The following is a 26,542-nucleotide window of genomic DNA, read 5'->3' on the forward strand; positions in this document are numbered from 1 at the left end:
TCCCCGGGAGCTCTTTCCTGATCATCCAGCACGATGCTGTCTATTGACATGTTTGTGTCGTTCATCGTCATATTTTCTAAAGTACTCCGAACTGGCGTTGAGTCCAATTTCCTCCTTGAAGTCACGTTTTGGCATGGCTGGCAACGCCACGAGCGTTTTAGTTCATGTTGTTTTTCCCTAAACGTTGCAGTCGTTATACATAGGCACTGATAGTGATACCTGTCCTTGCATCCGACGCAGATCAATGTCTCCTTTTCGCTTGTTAGGGGTTTGGGCAAGCTGCACAATGCATTTTGTATGTTAAGAAATTTGTTTACGTCAAAGCGATCTATGTAAGGCTCATAGCTTACTAGCTCGCGGTGGGACCAGTGCCTTAGTAACCGTGGACTGGTCACCCACGGCGAAGCTAAGAGGTACCCAGGGCCGGCTTGTTGCTGGGCGAGCTGGCCCGAGGAGGATGCTCCAAATGGGCTTGTAAAGCCCACTTGAGACGCATTTGGGAGGACTGCCGTGGGAGGGAAGATCCGGCAATATGGGATGCCGCTCTGTGCCCTCCCACGGTAGCCGAGGTGGGATCGCAGGGGGAGAGGCGTGATAGTATAGCAATGCGCCACTCTCCCTACCCCCTGCGACCTTGGCGGGGCCGCTCCGCTGTAGCGGCATTGGTGGGGCCACAAGGGAAGAGGAGTGCCGGTATTACGGTGCGCCGTTCTCCCTATCCTTTGCGGCCGACTTGGTTAGCGGTGGAACCAAAGACCATGTCCACCGCCGGGCGCCGGAACTCTTCTGGCGCCCATGGAACCTGCGGGTGATGGATCGGGAGTCCCATCACCCGCCTAAACGAGGTTCCGAGCTGGAAGGCCCTCCCGTGTTCCGAGGGCCTTCAGCGCAGTAAGCTGCCTAAGCAGTCTTCGAGAAGGGCCCGCAAGGGCAACGCTGACGGGGTATCGGAGGCCTACAACAGAGTGCCCCGATGAAATGAAACCCCGTCCAAAGAGCGAGCGGCGGAACGCCCCAGGGGGTTTAGTCCGTGCGAGTCGGACATACCCACTGGCTTCTCCCGGGCCAGTGGGATCCATAACGGATTCCCCCTGGGTCAACAAAAAAAAAAAAAAGAACCAATGCACAAAAATCAATCTCAAAGAACATAGGTACTTAAACCAAATCTTCCTTAAGAATCATTTTGTTCAAAGATAAAACCCGCCTGAAAATCCGTTCAATAGTTTTTTTTCAATTTCATCTCGACACTCATACAAACAGTTTATTGCGAGTGTGTTTGCATTAGATTGCGGGCCGAATTATTTTGTATGGACAAAATTTTCATTTCAATTGTTAAGTAAAACTTATTTAATAGTAATAGCATTTCTTATTACCTACTAACCGTTAAGAGGTTCGCCCGTATTAGCTTTAAGCACTGTATGTATAACAATTTTTCCTTACAACTAGGGAACAAATCAAATTACTTATTGAATATTTTTCGATTTGTTCTTTTTTTTCAAGTAATCACACTACTATATATAAATGGCCCTTGTCGTGTCGTTATAGTGGGCCTTGTCGTTTTTTCTTTCATGTATGATATCTATTTAAATTTATAATTTTTCCTTATTTAATCAAAATATATAAATTCTTACTTCGCTGGTAGCCTAGCGGTAAGTACGTGCGACTTTCGTTCCGGAGGTCCCATGTTCGAACCCCGGCTCGTACCAATGAGTTTTTCGGAACTTATGTGCGAAATGTCATTTGATATTCGCCAGTCGCTTTTCGGTGAAGGAAAATATCGTGAGGAAACCGGACTAATTCCAATAAGGTCTAGTTTACCCTTCGGGTTGGAAGGTCAGATGGCAGTCGCTTTCGTAAAAACTAGTGCCTACGCCAAACCTTGGGAATTGGGATTAGTTGTCAAAGCGGACCCCAGGCTCCCATGAGCCATGGCAAATGCCGGGATAACGCAAGGAGGATGATGATATAAATTCTTATAGACTTTAGTTTCATACCAACCGGATATTAGCAGGCAAGACACGAAACTGGCCGAATCTATTCCATCCAAATAAACGAAACGACCAACATCTAAGGAAACAGGTCAACTGACGTATTTCCCGTTGATTGCCCTAAATAATGACGACAAAAATAATCGGAAATAACGATGTCTTCCCTTTAAAACGGCCTATGAGTGTTCCTATTGGACGCCAGAGTCGAACGCATGATCTTGTTAACCCCCGACACAAAAATTTTGAAAAAAACCCCGACCGCGACATAGTAGACCGATTTTCATGAAACATGGGTAAGAACACTCCTGACTCCCGACTAACTCAGCTTTCAGACAAAACAAACTAAATCCAAATCGGTTCATCCGTTCGGGAGCTACGATGCCACCCAAATGAATTGATAGACTCATTAGAAAGTCAAACCTGTAGCCAAGCTCGTTATATACTGAAAAAACACTTATTAAAAACGAAAAAACTTAATTATGTATAAATAAAATAAATAACAATTCTAATGTAACTAGACTCCTTAACTCAAATAATCTTTTCAATTTAAGATTAGCAGTTAAGTATGTACGTTTATAAATGCATGTACGTTTCTTAGAAATAAACAGATTAAATAAAAAAAAAATTAAAAAATGTATGCCACAAACAGACACACACATAGACAGACAGACAAACAGACAGACAGACAAACAGACAGACAGACAAACAAACAGACAGACAGACAGACAAACACGTCAAACTTATAACACCCGTCTTTTTTTCGTCGGGGGTGAAAAACGACGGGGTGTTATCATTTTCACGTGTCTGTCTGTGTTTGTGACTGTCTGTGGCATCGTAGCTCCCGATCGGATGAACCGATTTAGATTTTAATCTGTTTTGTTTGAAAACTGAATTAGTCGGGAGTATTATTAGTCATGTTTGATGCAAATCAGTCCACTATGTCGGGGTTTTTTTTTTTAATTTATTAGTGTGACAAACAAGAATTGGGCCCGTCTTTCGGTAACAGACTAACAGTCCAGAGGTATAACATGAGTATTAACGGTATTGCCTTGAATCGTCCCGATCGTCTTTTTCGAGATCTTAAAAATTCCCGTACACAAGCGGGGACTGTTTCGTCGTTGTCGTAAAAATAATAGGTAAATTTAAACTGGGTTGTCAGCATTGGACTCAGTAATCGATAGGAATGAGTACCCCGATATGGCCACCCGAGCGGAAACTTAATGGCCAATATTGAAAAAATTGGATCTCCTATTATTGGGTAACATGTTTTTTGTTGAGTTTTTGATCGTTAGTTACCCTTGCTATTGTTTATAAAAAATAAGTGGGTGGGTGTGTAAAGAGAGTTAAAATGGGCAGTGGTTCAGTATACGTATAAAACCCCTAAAAAAAATCTTCGTTTCATGAAGACCTTTAAAATTTTTTCGTATGTTTGATCGTAGGATTCGCAGGTTAAGGTAGGATGGGCGTATACTTTTAAATGGTTTTTAGTAATAGTTGCAAAATCTAGGTTTAACCTAAGAATTATGTAAATTTATGAATTGATATAAAGACAATAGTGTTTACTTAATTGTTATTCATACAAATGCAAAGTAAATGAGAATACTGTCTTTAATGAAGTATGTAGTTGTAACAAAAGGTTTAATATGTGAATATAACTAATAAAATAATAAAGGCTTGTAAAACTACAGCATGTTTCAGTTTCCTTTTTTAACTACTTAATGTGGTGTTTGCCTATAATTAGTTGTGCAATAAGCTTAAGGCTGCTTTCAAAAAAAACGTCAAAAGAATGTAAAATTGATAGTTTTAGTCGGTGAAATACTACACTTTCCGTTATCCAATAGATTTATTTAATTCAAGTTCCAATTAGAGCATCTTATTATCTTGATTTTTATAAGACTGGATTTTTGAAAACTAACTCACTAAATTAATTAAGAATTTTTCTCTAATGCACGTTTAGAAAAACGCACGTATAGAGCTGAATCAGTCGATCTTATTTGTAAAATTTGGACAATTTTGAATATTAAAACGGGTAAATTTATAATTCGTATATCCTGTACCACAATCATTTCAGACTAGATTTTTATTTTAAGTTTTTGAAAAAGAGCTAAACTAACCTAAGGCGAATTCAATTTTTTTCAGAAATTACCTAAAATTAAGTGACAATTTCTTTGAAAATCTACATCAAATCGAAGTAAGTTTTATACTAAATTAATCTGCAACGTTTACTTAAATTGCTGTTATGCCTTAGTGATTATAAATTGCTATTATTGATTTTTGCCAATTTTTTGAAAACGAGCCTTCACCGGTACAATTATTACCACTTTTGGACATTTTCTCATATTTTGTTAGACCAAGTAGAAAAAGTCCTATAATGTGATATATATTTATAAACTACTCGCAAAGCCCTTTAATTTGATACCACACACGGTATGATCGAGCGCTCGGTTGCGATTTCACTATTTTTAACACGAAAGCCCTCTTAAGTAATAGTTATTTGTTATACAAGGGGGCAAAGTTGTATTTTAACGCCGATTGTGGAATTGAAAAACGAGCAAGTGAAAGGATTCTATAGTTGAACCACGAGCGAAGCGAGTGGGTCGAGAATAGAATCCTGAACTTGCGAGTTTTTTAACACACGAGAAGTAAATTACATTTGCACCCGAGTGTAACACAAAACTTTTCCCCTCACGAGGAAACTACAACGCAAAAAATGCATTTATCACTGTTTCTAGTAGTTCCACAGGTGGTAAATCATCTTTATAACTACATTCACCTACTTTTATCAATTTTAAAGGAGTTAGTTTGACTTTATTCAAGGTCAAATTACTTTACCCACTAGTGGATAAAATGCGTTTTTACCCGCTGGTATTACAGGACAAAACACGTGTTTCCGAGCTAGTGAGGGGAAAAATTCTTAATTAATGTATACCTAACAATGTACCCGCTATTGAAAGAAATATATAAAATAAGGCTTCTTTATGAATAAAGGAGTACCTTAAGCCTGCTCTAAATGGGTAAGGATCCCTAAAAGAGGTTCTTAGAAACCGTTTAATTTCACATATTTGACGAGGGAGAAAATTGAGATACATAATTGTTCCAAACCGATCAACTATGTAATTTGTTTTATTTTTATAAGCGACCCGCATAATGGGAGGACAACATAACTAACATGCGCTTTCAACTCCGGTAGCCTTACTACACTGCTTTAGCAAATATAATGTCTGTGCACATATATTATTTGTTGAAGCACTAAAAGCTATATATTGATTTAAACTAACACGATCTTCACTCATATTATTAAATTAAAACGGGACTTAATCTCGTAAAACTTACGTTTTATATTTAACCCGACGTTTCGGACATGACATTACGTCCGTGGCCTGACCTAATGACTAAATTGAACCGAATTCTCTAAATGAAATGACAAGCACATTTTTATAACTGGTCCAGTTGAGAGCAATTTTCTATCAATTTGTACAACATGACTGATTGTCATAGTTCTTTTTAAAGAAAATATTGTTTCAGATATGACGTAAGATTGTTTGATGTTGACTAAAATAGCATCGTGACTTGGCAAAGTGAAATGTCACGCCACTTAATTATAAGAGCAAGTTTTGTTGTGCGTTCATGTTTGCTTGACCTTCTATGAACATAAATAACGAATACTAAAGTAATAAAATATGTATAAGGTAGTGTCTTAAAATTAATGTTACGTCGGTCATCCATGCCTAAAAGTAGATTTTTAACTAACAATCACTTATTATATTATTTATGTGACAAAACGTTATGTGTTTGCACATCTCCGTGACAAAATATGTGACTGTTGACAGTTTTAATAATATACAGTTTAATAATTCATTCTGATGGATTTTAATATAATAGAAGCCAATTTAAATAACCAAATAAGCAACATGTGACGCCCCAATCACCAAACTTACAAATTAATTATCATTTAAATTACAACGATCAAGCGCACACGCAGGAATGGCGGCGTTGGGCGTGGTCCAACGCTCACATCTGATTGGTCGCTCGTTTAATATTAATTAACATTCGTTAACAGATGCCTTGATATGCGGTAGCTCATTCGTTTTTGTTGCAGTAATGTTATTATTGTTGTATTTTTAGTTTATAAGTTAATTAGTGCCTACAGTTTTTATAATGATGTTGCTTTGGCTACATTGTTTGTAGATGTATTTTCTTGTTAAAGGTGCATTTCTATATTAATTGATAGACTTATTAAGTGTTATATTTTGAAGAAACAGTTACCAAGGTCAACAGTCTCAAGGAATAAAATCATTGTTCTCTACAAAACAGTAGATGCTTAAACCGCTCGGCCACCCGGATCATCGCAACATGGATTGAATTTATTGAAGTATTTATATATATTTCTTAAAAGTTTATGACGCATTCCAAAAAGTAACATAAATTTAAATATTTATGTTAAATATTACAGTCGTCAGCAATAATTTGTTACACAACGAATAGGCGAGACGACTAAAAAAACTAATTAGTCCGTCAATTAGATTATCAAAGAATTTTAGACACGTATTTTTTATTTTTTCTCGTAAACAAGTTTCGCGTGACGTCACGCCTATAGGTACAATTTTTACTTAGAAGTGACGTCACAAGCCCCCACTCCGGAACTTTGATGCTCTATATCTTTGTATTTTTTCATTAATTAGAAAAAGCGAAAAATATGTGTTCAGTATTTTTGAACGATCTAACTGACGGACTAAACAGAATGCCATTTTTGTATGTAGTCGTCATCCCAATTGCGCAAAACTTATTTAGGCAGCCTTTCGAATAGCAAACATTTTACTTCAGATGACAATAATGCAATATCTCAGTCAACATTTTACCTTTATCTTTTAAACACTAGTGCAGTAAAGTTTTAAATTACAAAACATTAAACCACGTTAACTGACCGTATTACCAGCCAGATCACATTGCAGCTCATAAATATTCTATCGCATTAGAAGAATTCCCGGCGAAGACAAATCGCCTTTCCATTCATGTTATTTGTGAAGCAAAACAGATGCGATATCGCACTGGTATTGAAATGGAAGTTTGTGAAAACTAGAAACTGAGTCTTAGAAAAATACTAGTTTTATCTGGCGAAAACGCGTTATCTCCGAAAGTTTTGTGAATTAGAGTGCAGGTAAGGAAAACGCTTTTTTACTTAAAACTTGATTTTATAGTAGCATTTGTATTTTTTAATTACATAGTGTGTTTCGACGAGAATTACATATTATTCACCAAGTCACAAGTTACAAAATGGTCCATTAAATTTTCGCCACAGACATGTATGACAAATGTTGACAAATCGCGACACGAAAATGGAGATGGATGGGACACACTCTTCGGAGAGAGGAAAGAAATAACACAAGCATTGCTCTCGACTGGAAACCGCAGAATGCAAGCCATGGCCCCAGGCGCCCTGTCCACTCATGGAAGCGGTCCGTCGAAATGAGCTACGCGGCTGGTTTGAGCTGGAGCGAGGCCACGAGGGTCGCTGAAGATAGGACGGCGTGGCGCGAGCTTGTGAAGGCCCTTTGCACCGCCTTAGGACTACAACAACAACAACAAACTGATATCATATCGATAAGGTTTGATTTCGTATGCGACGCATCGCCGTCGCGCGACCATCGCGCGACCGTCGCCCACGCAAGCCACGGCGTAACAGTAATTACCCGAAAATGTACAAATTACCTACTTGTTTACATTTTTTAAATACCTAAAAGTACAGTCAACAAATTTGAATTCTAGGTCACTGTAGAACGTTTGCACAGTAAACGTCAATGTGACTTCTTATGACAAATAGAAGTTTTCTATTATAGAACACGGTTTAAATGAGACAGGGTTCTAGAGTGGCATATGATTTAAATGTCTTTAAATGCTTCTTATGCAAATTCCACCGAGATAAACACGTTCATATTGCTCATGAAGCAAAATCACTGAAATACTAAAGCCGTTCTCTGTAACGAAGCAACAAAGAAATGCCTAAAGTTTCGCACACTACTTAAGTAAAACTTAAGAAGTATGCCTGCGTTTGCAACTTGTGTAGTTAAAGGGAAAACTCCCAACCACTTTGAAATAATTCCAGAGTGCCGTGGCGCAAAACGATTAAATCGAATAAAACGCTATCATCCATACTAATTAGGGATGTTACGAATATTTGCATTCGCATTCGCATATGCGAATGATTCGCATTCTTTTAAACATTTGCATTGACATACGCATTCGCTTCAAACGATGCGAATGTTTTGCGAATGCGAATGTGTGCAAGTCGCAGCTTGTTCCTCGCCCGCGCCGGCCGCTCCAATTGCTACTTGTCGACTGTCGACTCGCGCATGCGCAGATAGGTCAAATTCGTACGGCGTGAAGTTCGTACTCGGCATTTTGACCAATAGTAAGCATTTTAAATTTTTTACCTAGCGGGTTGTTGGTGATTGCTTGGTTTTTATTTTGGTTTTTTATGAAATTCAGCGATATTCGCATTCGCACATTCGCATTCTGAATATTCGCATTCGCATTCGCATTCGCGAATGTGACACATGCGACATTCGTGACATCCCTAATACTAATACTATAAATAGGAAAGTGCGTGTGTCTGTTTGTTTGTCCGTCTTTCACGGCAAAGCGGAGCGACGAATTATCGTGATTTTTTAAGTGGAGATAGTTAAAGGGATGGAGAGTGACATAGGCTACTTTTTGTCTCTTTCTAACGCGAGCGAAGCCGCGGGCAAACATATTTTAACCTAACAAGTAACAGAACCACTCAATTCCCGGCCATTATGTAAATACCCGGGAAACGCAGAGGTCGCTTACCTGCGAATGTGTTTACGTCGCCAGCGAACTGATGGGGAACTATAACTTTCCCGTATGATTAATCCATACTAATATTATAAATGGGAAAGTGTGTCTGTTTGTTTGTCCGCCATTTACGGCAAAACGGAGCGACGAATCGACGTGATTTTTTAAGTGGAGATAGTTAATGAAAATGAAAATGAAAATGAAAATGAAATATTTATTTTTCAAGTAGGCATATTACAATGCGCATATGAACGTCAAATAAAGCTACGCCGGCTCTAACCCTACGCCTCAGCCTCGAGAAGATTTCAGTCCCCCCTCAGTTGGGAGGGGGGTATCCACTATGGGACCGGCAAGAAACTCGGCGGGCAACTTCTTTTCAAAACATTACATCTTATAACTAACATGCATTAAATAACAAGATACAATTTAACATGCAAAAGTATTCATCAAAGAATATGAACAGACTAGGTACTCTATGGAAATTAATTTCAATAAATTATATTATTGCTTAATAATACGTCGTTCTTCTTCAGAGAAAACATATCAAATTGTCACAGAAGAAAAAGATAATATGAATCTCAATATCATTAAATATGTAATTTACCTACACAACATAAAATATAAAATATTTGATGTGCTTTCTTATCTGAACTGTGTCCTCTATACATAATACAATGATTTTAATTGCTATTCGTTTTTTGTAGTTTCTGGTTCGGGCCATGCATGTTTGTCTGTCAAATAGTCCTCGACTCTGTAATAAGCCTTTAACATCAATGATTTTTTTAAGTAGTTCTTAAGAGCTGGGAGGGGTAATCTCAAAGCAGTGTCAGGTAACTTATTATAAAAATGAATGCATTGCCCAACAAATGACTTCTGTACTTTACGGACTTCTGTACTTTAAAGGGATGGAGAGTGACGGAAAGCTAGTAAACATATATATTACAGGGTATGTGGCCAAAGGCACAAACTCTCGCCTATCGCTTAGGTAAGCGTGCCAGAGCGAGACTGCGTTTCGTTCGGCATCTAGCGTCAATTGTTTGGCTATGCCGGCTGATATAGTGCTAAAAGCTTTTCCTTCGTATTTTTCCGGAAACGTTCGCATTTGTCATGCTAGTACAGACAGTGTCAGTAGGTACGTCTTGTACTGAGACCGACTGAAATAGCATGACACGTTCGTATGTGTCTGGAAAAATGCGAAGGAATAGTACATTACATCAGAGGCCGGGAAAATGAGGATTTCCGGCCAAGTGGGTATATACGATACCGAGTAACAGGATAGGGATACGAGGCCGAGGCCGTTTTCACGCCGAGGCATGTATAGTACTTTTCTCAAACATACAATGAAATAAAAAAAAAATGCTCTAAAGGACAATATTTTATAAAAAAAAGTTACTTTGCAGGCCTAGGCCTAAAAAATAATATGAAATCCCTTTACAGTCCTCTCGAGTTGTTGCGCCCAAAAAGCGATACTTCCCAGCCCATTTTAAGGAACGTAAAGACAATATTTCATTGCATGTTTGAGAAAAAGTATTTCACACTACATCTGTACTTGTTGTTTACAAGCAAAAGGTACCACATTGCCTCGTAAGCATAAAGGGGCTTTAACAAAAAAATTATGAATGGGAAAGTGTGTGTGTCTGTTTGTTTGTCCGTCTTATACGGCAAAACGGAGCGACGAATTGACGTGATTTTTTAGGTGGAGATAGTTGAAGGGATGGAGAGTGACATAGGCTACTTTTTGTCTCTTTCTAACGCGAGCGAAGCCGCGGGCAAAAACTAGTAAGTAATATTTTTAAGGCGGTGTGCAGTAGGCTGCTGTAGATTTGACCTCATCTATATAATGGACCCAAAAATCTTCCGAAATTCGCATTTGCAGAAGAATCCGATTATTAAAAAAACCGGCCAAGAGCGTGTCGGGCCACGCTCAGTGTAGGGTTCCGTAGTTTTTCGTATTTTTCTCAAAAACTACTGAACCTATCAAGTTCAAAACAATTTTCCTAGAAAGTCTTTATAAAGTTCTACTTTTGTGATTTTTTTCAAATTTTTTAAACATATGGTTCAAAAGTTAGAGGGGGGGACGCACTTTTTTCCTTTATCAGCGATTATTTCCGAAAATATTAATATTATCAAAAAACGATATTAGTAAACCCTTATTAATTTTTAAATACCTATCCAACAATATATCACACGTTGGGGTTGGAATGAAAAAAAATATCAGCCCCCACTTTACATGTAGGGGGGGTACCCTAATAAAACATTTTTTTCCATTTTTTATTTTTGCACTTTGTTGGCGTGATTGATATACATATTGGTACCAAATTTCAGCTTTCTAGTGCTTACGGTTACTGAGATTATCCGCGGACGGACGGACGGACGGACGGACGGACGGACGGACGGACGGACGGACGGACGGACGGACAGACAGACATGGCGAAACTATAAGGGTTCCTAGTTGACTACGGAACCCTAAAAAATGGATTGTTAACTTTTTGGCCATATTACGTAATAATTGATCATAATTCACTTTTTGTCGTAAGTCTCAATTAAAAGCTGAATATCTGGGCAACCGAGCTTCGCTCGGTTCTGTTTCGTATCCTTGACATGTGTCGCCATCTAGTTCAAAAATGAATAGTACCTACATCGAGCGAAAGAATTCTCAGCCTTAACAACACAACTACTCCACACGAGATGGCGCGCATTTCGCCACAAAAACTCAAATAGTGTATTTTTCTATTCGTTTTAGCCTTGACCTGTGTCGCCATCTAGTGTTTGCAATAAATAGTACTTACATCGACCGAAAGAATTCTGTCTTAACAGTACAACTACTGCACACGAGATGGCGCGCGAAGAAAAACGCATGAAAACTCGAAAATTCGCGTTTTCCGGGACCTAAGGATAAGTTAGACCGATTTTTCACCCCCAAAAACCCCCACATAACAAATTTCAGCGAAATCGTTCGAGCGGTTTCCGAGATCGTCAGTGTAAATAAATATATAAATAAATAAATAAATAAATATACAAGAATTGCTCGTTTAAAAGTATAAGATTTATGTGCATTTGATAGACTGGCCATTCCTGATTATAGTATTTGGATACATTTAAAAATGAGCTTTATGACGATTAAGATAAAGGTTATACTCGTGCTTACATTAAATACATAGTAGATTTCCACAGAAGGTTTTTGCTGTAGACGCTCGACTTATATTTAATAACCTAATCTAAAAAGGTACCTTACAGTTTTATGTAAGTATACAAACATCTAACGTCCATTTTAGGGAAGAGGGGGTTTAGAAAGAGACAAAAAGTAGCATATGTCACTCTCCATCCCTTCAACTTCTTCTTCCTCGTTCCCTCAATGCTGAGGATCGCGACCACAAGTAGCGTGTCTCCATTGAACGCGGTCATAAGCCATGTGGACTGCACGGTATAGGCTGCCGCCAGTCGACTTCTTCACACAGTCAGACCATCTCTTACGAGCCCCACCCCAAGCGCGTTTACCATTCATTCGCCCCAAGATGATACACTTCTCCATATTATGCATTGGTGATCTCATGATGTGACCGAAAAATCTAAGGGTTCGCTCCTGGCATATTTTGGAGAGGCGTGTGGTGATATTAAGTTCTTCCAAAACAGAGATGTTAGTTCTTCTAGCTGTCCAAGGTATACGTAGCAGTCTTCGCCAGCACCACATCTCAAAAGCGTCAATCTTAGCCACGTCACAGCTTTTTAGGGTCCAAGTCTCGGCACCATACATAAATATCGAGAAGACAAGTGCTCGAACCAATCGCACTTTAGTTTGACGTCGGATTCCTCTGCTCTTCCAAATTTTATCGAGGTTAGCCATAGCACTCTTCGCCATACCGGCTCTACGGCGTATTTCGTCAGTGCTGCCACCGTTGCAGGTTATCAACGACCCAAGATACATAAACTCGCTAACTTTTTCGTACTGGCGAAGTGCGTCGGTAACTGGAAGTATATTTGCCCTGTCAACTACCATTATTTTAGTTTTGGAATGGTTTATCTTAAGTCCGAGCTTAGCGCTTTCATCTTCAATTCTGTTCAGAAGATCCGCCATCTCTACTTCACTCGACGCAACTACTGTCGTATCGTCTGCGTACCTCAGGTTACTGATCAATCGACCTCCAACTGAAACACCTCCTTCCCAGCCGTCAAGTGCCTTCCTCATGATCTGTTCGCCGTACAGGTTAAAAAGCTTGGGTGACAGAATGCAGCCTTGACGGACGCCCCGTTCTGTATGGAAATCATTTGATTTCTGATTCTCCAGCTTCACGAAGCATGAACCCTCAAGGTACAGATTCTGTATTAGGTAAGCAAGGTGTTCAGGTACACCCATCTCCACCAGCACATCAAACATGACCTTCCACTGAACACAGTCAAACGCTTTAGCGTAGTCAATGAAGCATAGGACCATCGGCTTCTTGTACTCACGACACTTTTCGATAAGAATACGGACGTTCAGAATTTGTTCGCGAGTACCCTTACCAGCCACAAAGCCCGCCTGTTCACTCGGTATCTGGCGATCCACGTAGGACGAGAGTCTAACGTTTATAATGCGTAGGAGAACTTTGCTAGCATGCGACATTAGTGACAATGTTCGGTAGTTTTCGCATTTCCTTGTGGATCCCTTTTTGTGCAGTGGTACTATTGCTGACTGTGTCCAGTCCTTTGGCCATTGACCACTTCTCCATATCTTGTTGCAGATTTGATACATGATCTTTGTACCTTTGCTGCCCATATGCTGTAACATAGCCGCTGACACGCCATCAGGACCCACAGCCTTATGCTTCAATCGTTTTATGGCATCTTGCACTTCTGAAAGCAGAAGGTCTGGTTCCCTTATGTGGTAATCCCATCTTCTTTCATAGCTAAGTCCCTCTTCATCCCTATAGAGTTCATAACAGTAGGTTCTCCATCTCTCCAGAACCTTATCTAGCTCTGTTAATGTGTTACCTCTACTGTCATCGATTGTCCAACTCTTTGGTTTGAAGGTACCAGTAAGTGTTTTTACCTTTAGAAAGAGATCCCTGGTCTGCGACCTGTCAGCATGTTTCTCAATGTCACCACATATGTTGTTGATGTGCCTGTCTTTGTCTCTACGAGTGGATTTTTGAATTTCAGCATGTAGTTGGTTGTAGCGGTTCATTCTACTCTCAGAGTCAATACCTTCACTTTTCAGCATCTTCCTTTCCTTAATCAGTTCCCATGATTCTTCGCTAATCCACTCTTCCTTCCTTTTCACGGCTTTGAAACGCTCCTGACTCTCCTTTGCGGTATCCAAAATGACCTTTTTGAGGCCATTCCACTCGGCGTCACTGGAGTCAAATGGGTCCCAGTCTAGGGATTTGATCTTTATATCCAGCGCCTCGTGAAAGTGGTCTAGAGCCGGTTTAGTAAGACAAATGTTTTTCTGGGGTTTCTGTCGAGTACTTTTTAATCGAAGTCTGAAATCAGCCACAACAAGTTGGTGGTCACTTCCACAATCTGCACCTGGGAGAGTTTTAGCGTTAGTCACCGATGATCGCCACCTAGACTTAATCGCTATGAAATCGATCTGATTTCTATAGCCTGCTGGAGAAGTCCAAGTGTATAATCTCCTTGGATGGTTCTTGAACCAGGTATTCATAACAGCCAGCTGATTTTCTACGCAAAAATTAAGAAATTTTTCGCTTCTATTGTTCCGTTTGCCCAAGCCAAAACCGCCAATAACTGTACCAATCAATGGATCTCCCACCGTGCAACCAACTTTCGCGTTCCAGTCACCCTGTACAATAGCAATTTCTCTAGATGGTATCGTGCGCAACAGGGAATCAAGTTCGGCATAAAATTGGTCCGAGAGTACTTCATCTGCCTGAGAGGTGGGTGCATATACCTGTATAATATGGATTGGTACTGGGCTGGCATCGAGTTTTACTGCAATTATTCTGTCACTTTGGGTCACATATCCTTTTATACATCCCTGTAGTTTCCTCGAGATGATGAAGCCTACTCCATTATTACTATGATCTTCAGCTCCGATATAATACATGGTGTTCCCGTTACTAGTAGTAAAATGACCTCTACCGCGTTTATGCACCTCACTCAGCCCTAAGATGTCGATGTTACACCTTTCCATTTCTTTCTCGATAACTTCCAGCTTTCCTGGTTTCAAGAGGCCTCTGACATTCCAGGTCCCAATGCGAAGATGTTTACGTAATTGGGCCTTTTTTCTTCCTGTACCATTACCAGTAGCATAATTTCCACTTCCCGTCTGGTGGTCCGCAGTGAAGTGGCCGGTAGCAGACTTCCCACCATGCGACCCGGAATCACAATGGCGCCGAGGGTCAGTCGGATCACATGACATCGCACATCTATTATAGGAACTTTGCATTGTGGTTTTCATGGGAGGAATAGTGCAGTAGTTTCCCCTTGCTTTCTGCACCAGGTATTTTGAGGGCTACTTAAGTCCTCAGGCCGCTGAAGCCCCTTCCAACTGGTTGCCCAGCCAGGTGTATGGTTATACCGCCATTTGCTCGGTCGCCAGAGCCTCGTTAGTTATCTAGCAGGGGGCACCACGATGGTTGATGAACCATCGCCGTTGGCTATTCGTACGAACCACCAACGCGAGCAGGAGAGGTTGACAATTGGGTTCGGTCGAGATGTTGATACCGTTCACCCCTTACCCCCCAATCCCATCCCTTCAACTATCTCCACTTAAAACATCACGTCAATTCGTCACTCCGTTTTGCCGTGAAAGACCAACAAACAAACAGACAGACACACTTTTCCATTTATAATTTAGTATGGATGCAGGTTATGCTTTGTTATATTTTATTACAATAATAAAAGGATTTCATTTCAGAAGACTAACTTCATCTATCGTTTACATACATACATACATACAATCACGCCTGTTTCCCATGGAGGGGTAGGCAGAGCACATGAAACTACTCAAGTTTCAGTGCCACTTTTGGCAAATAAGGGGTTGACAGAAAACGAAACTGGGATCTATCGTTTAATGTATAAAAATGTTGTTTTGTTATTTACACTAATATTAAATTACTAATTAAATGTCATTTATGTTTACACTCCTGACAAACATGAAATTAAACGTCAAAAATAGTCATGTTACTTTAGAAATTCGTATCTCACTGAATGAGTAAGCTTGGTCGCGCTTATAAATCATCCTGTATTTACCTAATTACTTCTACCCTTTTTACATACAGTGTTTTTTATCACTAATACATATTTTAATTTATCTGTCAAAAAAATACTTATTTAGTAAAGATGGTGTTTTTTTTACGCACTAGTGCGAGAAGTGGTTCATTATATGTCAGGCCGAAACTTCGGATGGCATCTATACTGAAAAAATGGCTTACGATACTCGTGCGAAAAGGAAATTCGTAACTCGTGTCGATTTAAAACACGCACTTGTATCGTAATGTACTAATTTAGAACTCTGACATGAAAGTCAAACCTCTGCATAACCAACTATCTGTACCACCATAACATGTTACAGTTTTCCAAAAACAGGCCTCTATACCCGGCGGGATTGATAATTTACCCATCCAAGGACTATGATTAGGGTCGTTACACACGAGATGATTAGTGGGTGCTGACGTCACCGTCTCGTGTGAACAGGGCCTAAGATCTTCACCTTTGTACGCAAACTCACTGACCTGTTATAAACCTACGAACAAGGTATTAAGGTTGAATATAGGTCTAGTAAATGTGTTGAAGTAGGTATACATTTTAAGACGCATAAGCCATTTTGAAGGTAAGGGTCGCTCTAAAAGTTTTTGGTTTAAAAGAACAAACAATGTAGGTCGTTAGTAAAAAATGTGGTTATTATGACATAACTAGGGATACCGGATACGGGTTTCGGATGGGTTTTTAACCATTGGTTTAGCGAATTTTTGTTTTTGTGGCCAGTTTTAGCGGCGTGCTTTTTGACGTAAAAACTTTTAAAATACGATTAGTTACGAAAGTTATATTGCGTAACAAGAATGCAAAACAATACTTACGTGTAAAATATAATGTACCTTATATAATAGTAGATATTACGTACTTTCATTTTAAATCCTATATGTATTTTCACATAAAAATTAAATGTTATTCGTAAAACTGGCACTTGAAATAAAAATGTACATTTTTTTACTCTAAAAAAAATACTTTTTTGCAATGAGTTACTAGTTATTTCTTGACATCTACTCTATCAACGAGGATAGTTAGATTATGTCCTATAACGGCACCATCAAAATAGCGTTTTGTTCTGAGATATTTTTTTTTTAATGCTTATAACTCTGAAAGTAGGCGAAATCCAGAAAAGTTTATATGGCATTTTACTCTTCTAATATAATGAGGAATACGTTGTTAAAATTATTCGGTTTCCTCATTTTACACCGTGTACCTATGTCATGTATGTGGTAATTGGGGCGACCGACGCAAAAACAAAGGGGTGTTATAAGTTTGACGTGTCTGTCTGTCTGTCTGTCTGTCTGTCCGTCTGTCCGTCTGTCTGTCTGTCTGCCTGTCTGTCTGTCTGTCTGTTTGTCTGTCTGTCTGTCTGTCTGTCTCTTTGTCTGTCTGTTTGGCTGTCTGTCTGTGTGTGTGTCTGTCTGTGGCATCGTAGCTCCCGAACGGAAGAACCGATTTAGATTTAGATTTTTTTGTCTGAAAGCTGAGTTAGTCGGGAGTGTTCTTAGCCATGTTTTATAAAAATCGGTCTACTATGTCAATGTAACTACTATGTAATAATTTTGTAGTTAGGTTATGCACAAGACAATACTTCAGCAATTCGCGTCATTATTTCCGTCAATCTAATTTATAGTACCAAATAACCTCTCAGTTCAAATTGCAGTTAGTTTGTTAAGCAATATCGGATGATCCCGGCATTAAACTAATTGAGATTAAGGATTAACGTTCAGCGGTTCAACTTACCCGCGGCTTACTGACGGCTCATAATTGGGTAAACTATTGAGTAAACAAGCATTTGAACGTTCGCAATATACATATTTAAAATTGCAAACGGGACTTAATCGCGTATTTGAACATTTCTTTTTTTTTGCCACTTTTATGAAGTGTGATATTTTTGAAAAAAAAATGCTATTTCTACTCAGAATTACTAGCCTTTTCAATCCTAGTAGTTAAAAAAATTGTCCCATACGATTTTTTCTTATTTTGTTACCATTTCCCGTACATTTTGTATGGGGTAACAGAAGAGGAAAGTAACAAAAATGTATGGAAATTCTGGGACACTTTTTGTCTCCCAGAGAGATTGAAAGTACTCGTGATTCTGAGTACAATTGACCTAAAGTTCCCTAAAACAATAAAAAAAAATTATTGGCAAAAAAAAGAAAAGCTCATTTACTATGTTTTAAACACTAACCTCCGACGTTTCAAGGACGGCATTGTCCCCGTGGTCTCGGAGCAGACTCACAAACACAAAAACATAGTGTTTAAAACATAGTAAATACGCGATTAAGTCCCGTTTGCAATTTTAAATATGTGTAAAAATCGTGAAAGTTATATCGCGTATAGTTTTGAATTTATTATTTATTTGTCATTAATATTTTAATGAAGTTTATTTAGTCAGACAACATCGGCATCTTTGCTTAGTTTAATAAACAACGTTTGTATTTACATCTTTGGCAAGAAGTTAGAAATAAATTTATATGTAAGGAATATACATATAGGTCTAAACACTGCCTTATTGTTATAAGGTACAGCGAGACAAATCCCGACTGGGGCCAAAGGTAACTGATCCATTTTTTCCATGTTTTACAAGTTTTGCATTATTAAATAGAGTGTCCACCGGTTATATAATGGTAGGCGTGTTCAGTAGATACATGTAGAACTCAACATCATAGTGTAATAATGGAAAAAATAGGTTACAATTGACTCCCAGTCGAGATTTGCCCTGCTTAGTGACTTCAGGGCGTAATGAACAACTTATTTATTATGGGACCAATGCTGAAATCGCGAAAAAAAATTGGTTGTTCCATAAAAATGAGCGGCATCATGACAGTCGAACTGTATGTATGAAACAGCCAAAAATTTTTTTTGCGATTTCAGCATTGTTATCCAAATTATTTTAAGTAACTCGGGAACAAATTAATTGATTAGGTACATGTATAAAGTTTTTATTTTGAAGTACCTATGTAGTCTGTTTCGTAATTATGTATTTTTTGCATTTCGTTGCTCAAGTTCAAAGCCAATGAGTTTTTCGGAATTTATGTGCCAAATGTCATTTGATATTTGCCAGTCGTTTTTCGGTGAAGAAAAACATCGCGAGGAAACCGGACTAATTTCAACGAAGTCTAGTTTACCCTTCGGGTTGGAAGGTCAGATGGCAGTCGCTTTCGTAAAAACTAGTGCCTACGCCAGATCTTGGGATTAGTTGTCAAAGCGGACCCCAGGCTCCCATGAGCCGTGGCAAAATGCCGGGATAACGCAAGGAAGATGATGAAGTTCAAACCCAATAATCCCAATATATAATTTTTAAACTATGTCGTACTTTAAAATGTTAAGTAAAAACCCATTTTTTAACCGACTTCAAAAAAGGAGGAGGTTCTCAATTCGACTGAATGTTTTTTTTTTTTTTTGTATGTATGTTCCTCGATATCTCCGAGAATTGTGGACCGATTTTCAAAATTTTTTTTTTGATCGAACGGGTATAACCCCGAGATGGCCCCATTGGCACCAAGTCAGGGTCTGATGATGGGATCCTGGAGAAATCGAGGGAACTCTTCAAATGTTATAGGCACATGTATTGTTTTCAGTGTATTTTTCAAAGGTAAACCAGTATTTACGCCTGATGGTAATAATTTTATGTGGCTGAGCTGATGATGGAAGGTCAACTCCTCAATGGTTAGGAGTTAAAGGATAATTCTTTCACTAGTGTACATGTATTCGGACTGATACATATAATATCAATAGGAACCACTAAAAATCAACAAATAAATAAACTTTTTTAAGGTAACGGCGGCTATCAACGCGGGTATCGAAATCGACGTCCATTACCGCCGCATTTGCAAATACGCATTTTATAGGCAAACCGACCAATTTCTTAAAAAAAGTTACTCACACAAAGGAAGCCTGTTTAGTTGACTAACGCACATATAGGCGATAGAGAGTGTGAATGAAAGAAGACGCTCGCTATTTGACAGTTTTTGCCACGGGGCCGCGAGAAGAGGTTGTGTCATACTGATGTGTGACGCTAAACATAAGTGAACTCCAATCTCATTTAGTAGTTTACGTAATAATTATGGCAAACAGGTGAAAGTTATGCATTTCAAATTATTGTTTATAGTTTTCTACATGACTTCTGAGTACTTTTTACGTATTGTTTAGCCTGGAAATGTGTTTAAAGTGGAAATTAAAAGACAGCGGTGAAAGGCGCCATTTCGTGAGTAGATTCTATTACTGTGGTATACCACGGTAATAGTTAAAGTAGTGATATTAGTTCTTTTTGCTTTATTTTAAGTATATGTGATCAGTTATATAATGTCTTACAGTTGTTTCAATCTTGATCTATTCACGCTATCAAAGAACTATTTACGCGGTATGAAAATTATTCAACAAAACCTTAATTTTTAGCAAAAACTTCATGACTGATTTCGTAGTTTCTATGAAAACCGTTAATTTGTCAATTTTTTTAAACATTGACATAAAGTCTGATGCTTACTTACCAGTTATGTAAACTTGGTTTTAATATAAGGTTGCAATATTTTATTTTGATTTGTAATGAAAATACATCTGTATGACTTTGTTTTTATGGGTCGGAATTAGATTTTATAATACTCCAATTTATGCCTATTACCGATGGTACGATCAGATAACCCTCGGTAATAGAATATATAAGAATCTATTACCGATCCATGCAATATTTGTTTGGGTCGGTAATGGGTTCCTATAGAAGTATCTATTACCGAGCGACATATTAGTCTTGTATCAAAATATGACATTTAGTGTACCGTAAGTACAGATTTCTTAGGTGAAACTGAGTCTTCTGTGGGTATTCATAAAGGAGGATAGTATAGGTATATGTATTTGTCATAATTTGTATATTCAACCGTCGGTATTAAGCTCCGAATTTTGAGATGGGTTTCTATTTACCGATGGCAGAAAAACACTGTCATTCATACCCTCGGTAATGAAATCTCAATTCGCGTTAATAGAACTGCAACCTGTTCATTACCACGGTAATAGAAAATTTAGGTATGTTGGCTTCAATAATCATTTTATGACATATAATAAACTAAAATGATCCTAAAACTCTTCAAAACTAATAGTTCAATAAATACTCTTCCATAAAAAAAATATTTGTGGTCGTTAATGAGCTTTGATACCCTTAATTTTTTGGTATCTTTTGAAATCTGCCTAAGTACCACGTTAATAGGCGCCATTACCTTAACAAAAAATAAAACCGCCTTCAAAAATAAGCGCGTTACAAAACACGGAGAAACTAAAAAGCAAAAAATAATAAACCTTTGAATTCAGATTTCTTATCGTATTGCAATAATCTAAACATCCAAATTATAAACAAATCAATTATTTTTGGAGTCGGTGCCAGCCTGCGTATGGTTGGGTGGGGCAAACAGGCAATAGCAAGGCGACGAACAGGTCTGGTACCGACTGCAAAAATAATTGATTTGTTTATAATTTGGATGTTTAGATTATTGCAATACGATAAGAAATCTGAATTCAAAGGTTTATTATTTTTTGCTTTTTAGTTTCTCCGTGTTTTGTAACGCGCTTATTTTTGAAGGCGGTTTTATTTTTTTTCATTCAGCGATCCCTGATTACACTGTTGGCAATAATAACGGTAATTTAACAAAAAAGCCCGTTCTTAGAAACGATTTGCTTGTTTCCTTTGGTGAATGCAGGCGATTAGTTATTATGCCAGGCACTGTAATAAAGTGTGTACTTGATGTAACCGACTTGGTAAACTTGGCAGAAATCGTGTTACATTACAAACTTTACAATATTTACACAAATCGCTAAATTAAAAAAAAAACATACTTCAAACCACAAAATTAGTTGTAACAAAATAATGAATACCTATATATTTTACTTATAACAACGTAATTACGTTTCTGCCAAGGGGCCATTTCTCGAAGCTACAAGTTACAATTTACAAGCAGTTGCCAATGTCTAATTTGACAAGTTGGAAAGAGACTTCCGCTTGTAACTTGTAACTTTCAGTTTTGAGAAATGGGCCCCAGGGGCCCGTTTCTCGAAAGGTGCAAGCCTTGTATTACAAGTGCGCGAACTGTCAAATCGTATGGGTTGTCATGGAAACACACTAAACTTGTAATACAAGGCTTGTACCTTTCGAGAAACGGGCCACAGGTCTTTGAAATTAAACTTCTACAAAAGACAATACTTTGGGGTGACTTCGTATGGCAAATAATGTGGACTAACTGCAAATAACAAGGCCCCTACGTCCTTGATAAGGTAAAGGTATATTATTAGGCTCGATACCTTATTAGGCTCGATACCTTATGAACCTTATGCAGTTGCATGTTATCATAAAACGTTATTTATAATTCTCAATGCTTCATCAAATTTTATTCTAAATGCAGTTAATTTCTCAAAAACGGATGTCCTTACCAGTTACAACTAACAAAATGTACGACAGTTTTGTTCACTTGTGGTTGCGATAGTGCGCAACTTTAGTACCTATTTTATTTTTATATAAATTGTCACTACCAGTGAGTTCCTGTAATTGGCTTCCCGTATCTACTATGTTTTATATACTTATGTCATAGCTGTTGGATCTCCAAATAAATAAATATAAATATTAAAAAAATATCCCACGCGGGACAACCCACTTTCATTTCGTCCTTTTTATTTATTTTTAAATATCGATCGAAGGAAACGATTATCCTAGCTATAAAAAAAAGAATACAATTGTACGAATTGAACAATCGGATCGTATTTTGTTCAAGTAAAGCACAAGCAATTTAATATCAATAGTGTATCTTCCATTACAATATTGTGGGCTGCTACAATAGAAGTTCAAAGGAACAATAGTTCTGAAGATTGACAACTGTTTGATAGATTGTGTTGTCCTTGTTCATTTCAATGTGAACTAGCTTTATATTTGTAAGAGTTGTTCTAATTTAAAGTTCTTAGATATTTAAGATAAATCCTATACTGATGTGTGATGTGTTTCTTTTAGTGTTTAAAAAGGTCTGGATGATATGAATATAATTTTGCTCTTCTTAACCGTATACAAATTTTGAACAAAAACTGTCCTAAATTTAAGTGCATCTTGATCGAACATATTGTAAATAGATAGACATACATACAAGAAGTAGTCAAAAAATAATACGACTTCTCTATGTTATGATGTAGGTCTGAACCCTTATGGTCACGAAACGTTTCTGGTGGACAGCAGTTAGCATCTGTGACAGAACAGCAAAAGTACAGAATCGTATAATATGCGCTTTGCATGAATCGAATTAATAAAATTCAATAAAATTCGTGCTTAAGTATGCATTTTTGGAGCTATGCAGTCAGTAAATACTTCATTGGAGTATGGAGTATGTAATTTGCAAAGAATTTACTAAAATAATAGTTAAAGAAGGGAAACGAATTCCTTAGGTAGGTACACGACGTAAAACTTAAATAACTAGCCTTATCCAAAAACCATCTGTCACATAAAAACCTGAAATGCTAATCTTGATCCTAACGAATGGTTTCACTGCTCACTCTTAGCGAACAGAAACCGGCATAATGTGACACCCACCCCGAACATGATACTCACCAAGTCACCACCCACGAGAGTATCACTTTACAACAACCGACCTAATTCAAAAGATCCTAACTCAATACAAAATACTACAAGCATATGATGTTTCAAATGAGCAGGATTGCAGGAAACCAGTTGCAACAATTGTGCCATTCATTCATTCATCTTCCGGTGAATGAAAATAGCTTGCCGATTATAAGCTTGTATTGTGTGTGGCGGAAATAAAATTGTGTGCAACAATGTGGTTACTTCGTTTTGTGGTCTTCTAAGATTATGTTACCTATAGGTCAGCTGTTGATGTTTTTGGATTGGATATCAAAGACCAACGAGCAAGCAGGCATAGTAACGCGACAAATGGCACGTCAGACCGTCCTTTTCGCACTATTTGTAAGTGCAATAGAGATGCTATAAAGTTTATCATGCTCGCAGATGATGATAAGATAAATGTTGGCGGTCATTCTCAAAACGTAAGTATCCGCAGACTTTCACTGTATTATATGTATATAGGTAAATTAAGTCACTATTAAGTTATTATTTTAATTATAGTTAAATTTAGTATAATACATTACTAAAATCCTACTCTAAATACATTTGCATGCTGTATGAAGACAGCTGGAAAAGGTGGAACTATATCTAACATAATATTAAGACATGTAACTAACCCTTTTTCTGCAAATAAATATATCCTATCTTATCTTAAGACTCCAAATCTGATTGCACTGACCCAACCACGCATATAATCTTGTTATGCACACCTCAATACCAAAAGGCATTATCACCTTCTAAACTTCATACACGCTTGTATTCTTTTAGAATGTTATGAAGATGCGCGTACGCATACAATGAACCTCGTTAGTCTTGTGTAGGAAATGGTACGGATTTGGTAATCATTATAGGTTATTCCCCTGATTTTTAACCCCCGACGTAAAAACGACGGGGTTTTATAAGTTTGACGTGTCTGTCTGTCTGTGGCATCGTAGCTCCCGAACGGATGAACCGATTTCAAATTTTTTTTTTGTTTGAAAGCTGAATTAATCGGGAGTGTTCTTTTCTTAGCCATGTTTGATGGAAATCGGTCCACTATGTCGGGGATTTTTTGAATATTTATTTATTTTTCTTAAATCTTAACTTTTTGCAATAATTATTGATAAGTATCCGTTAATGAGTGTTTATTGGACATTGTGAAAGGTTTATTGGGCATTTTCAGAATTTGGGTCCCCCAATTAGCCTAAGTTGTTAACAAAAATTAAGTCACTGTCAGTTTTGTGACGATAATTAAGCATGAAATTTCAATAAAAATATTATTTTTGTGTTAATAACTTTAAACGATAATCTACACTCAGAATGTGAAAAACGTAAATTTCTAGACAGATTTTATACTTAATTGTCGTCACAAAACTGACAGCGAGTTAATTTTTGTTAACAACTTACGCTAATTGGGGGGACCCAAATTCTGAAAATGCCCATAAAGATGACATCACTACATTGAAATTTAGTTTAAATGTTGTAAGAAAAGAGTAGAAACTAAAAAGTGGCAACATTGTAGTGTCGTCTCGCCTTCTCACATAATATATGGTGTTCTTAAACTGTAACATGATTTGTAACCAATTACTATTTCTTCACTTATTGTTTAGTAAAAGTACACTTTATCAGGGCAAGCGTAAAAGTGTATCATTATTATACGAGTCTCGACACGTATTTTACGAACCGTACGTTAGGGCATTTCAGAAATTGGGACCCAAAATTAGTGACAGTTGTTAACGAAAATTAACTCGATGTCAGTTTTGTGACGACCATTAAAAATAAAAATTGTCTAAAAACCAACTTTTTTCATGTTCTAAATGTACATTATTTATTGCTAATAGTTTATGTAATTAATAGAAAACCAATATTTTTATTGAAATTTCATGCTTAATTGTCGTCAGAAAACTGAGATCGAGTTAATTTTTGTTAAGAGGATGCGGTGAAAAGGAGCCCCCTTTTCAACTTGGGAATTTTCTAGAGTCTTTAAAAAGCAGAATATCAAAAAAATCAAAACGGTCCGAAACAGATAAAAATAATAACAATTTGTGTTGAAAACATCATTGCTCTATCTTCAAAAACCAGGGAGGAAATAGTCGAGAGCGTTTGTATGGAGAATTGACCCCTCCCGTATCGTCTTAACAACTGTCACAAATTTTGGGTCCCAATTTTTGAAAATGCCCGTTAGTAGGTATTATCAAAGAGGATCGAGTATTATAGAGAGTTACTGTCAAAGTAAAATGAGTAATCACAGTGCATAGACTGCCATCTCTCGACACAAGCTTAAAACTTTTGAACCTCAGTTTTGACAATTTGGACCATATTCTTAGCTTGATATGTGTTAAAATGTCAAATATTAATAGTAGCGCCATCTAGCTGAGCATACCCCAAAGGTGTAATGCCATCTAGGCCACCGTACCTTTTTCTGTATGGTACTGAGGTACGTTTTTTTCGTTTTTTTCTTTATCTGTCTATACGGAGTTATATATGTCTTTGGTATTATTGAAGGTTTACAACAAAACTTAAAACCCAATTTAAGGCATTGTTTGCCTTATTAAAAAGTTCCACATTCGACGATGGTACTTAATACTGTTTAAAATTAAAGGCCATTAAAGATGACACAACTTTGTATTTATGTTCGCCAAAGCCCCATAATAAGCGGAAGATGACATGTGTGATGCGGCCCTTTGTGCCTTAACCGACGGTCGGGGCGTACCTTTATGAATGGAATTAATTGGCTTTTGTATGGATTGTGTAAACATTGCTAACTGGAAGTTATTTCAATTGAATACCAGGGCAATTCGAATTCACTGACATGAAAATTATATTTTGAATCACGCTAATAGGCTAGTTTCCTTTACTTAAAATAATAGTACATTACTACAGAGGCCGGGACAAAGGGGTTGCCGGCTGAAGACATATAGACCGGATAGGTCTGAGGCGGGCAACCCCATTTCCCGCCGAG

Source organism: Leguminivora glycinivorella, chromosome 9 (assembly GCF_023078275.1).
Source record: "Leguminivora glycinivorella isolate SPB_JAAS2020 chromosome 9, LegGlyc_1.1, whole genome shotgun sequence".
Classification (NCBI taxonomy): domain Eukaryota; kingdom Metazoa; phylum Arthropoda; class Insecta; order Lepidoptera; family Tortricidae; genus Leguminivora; species Leguminivora glycinivorella.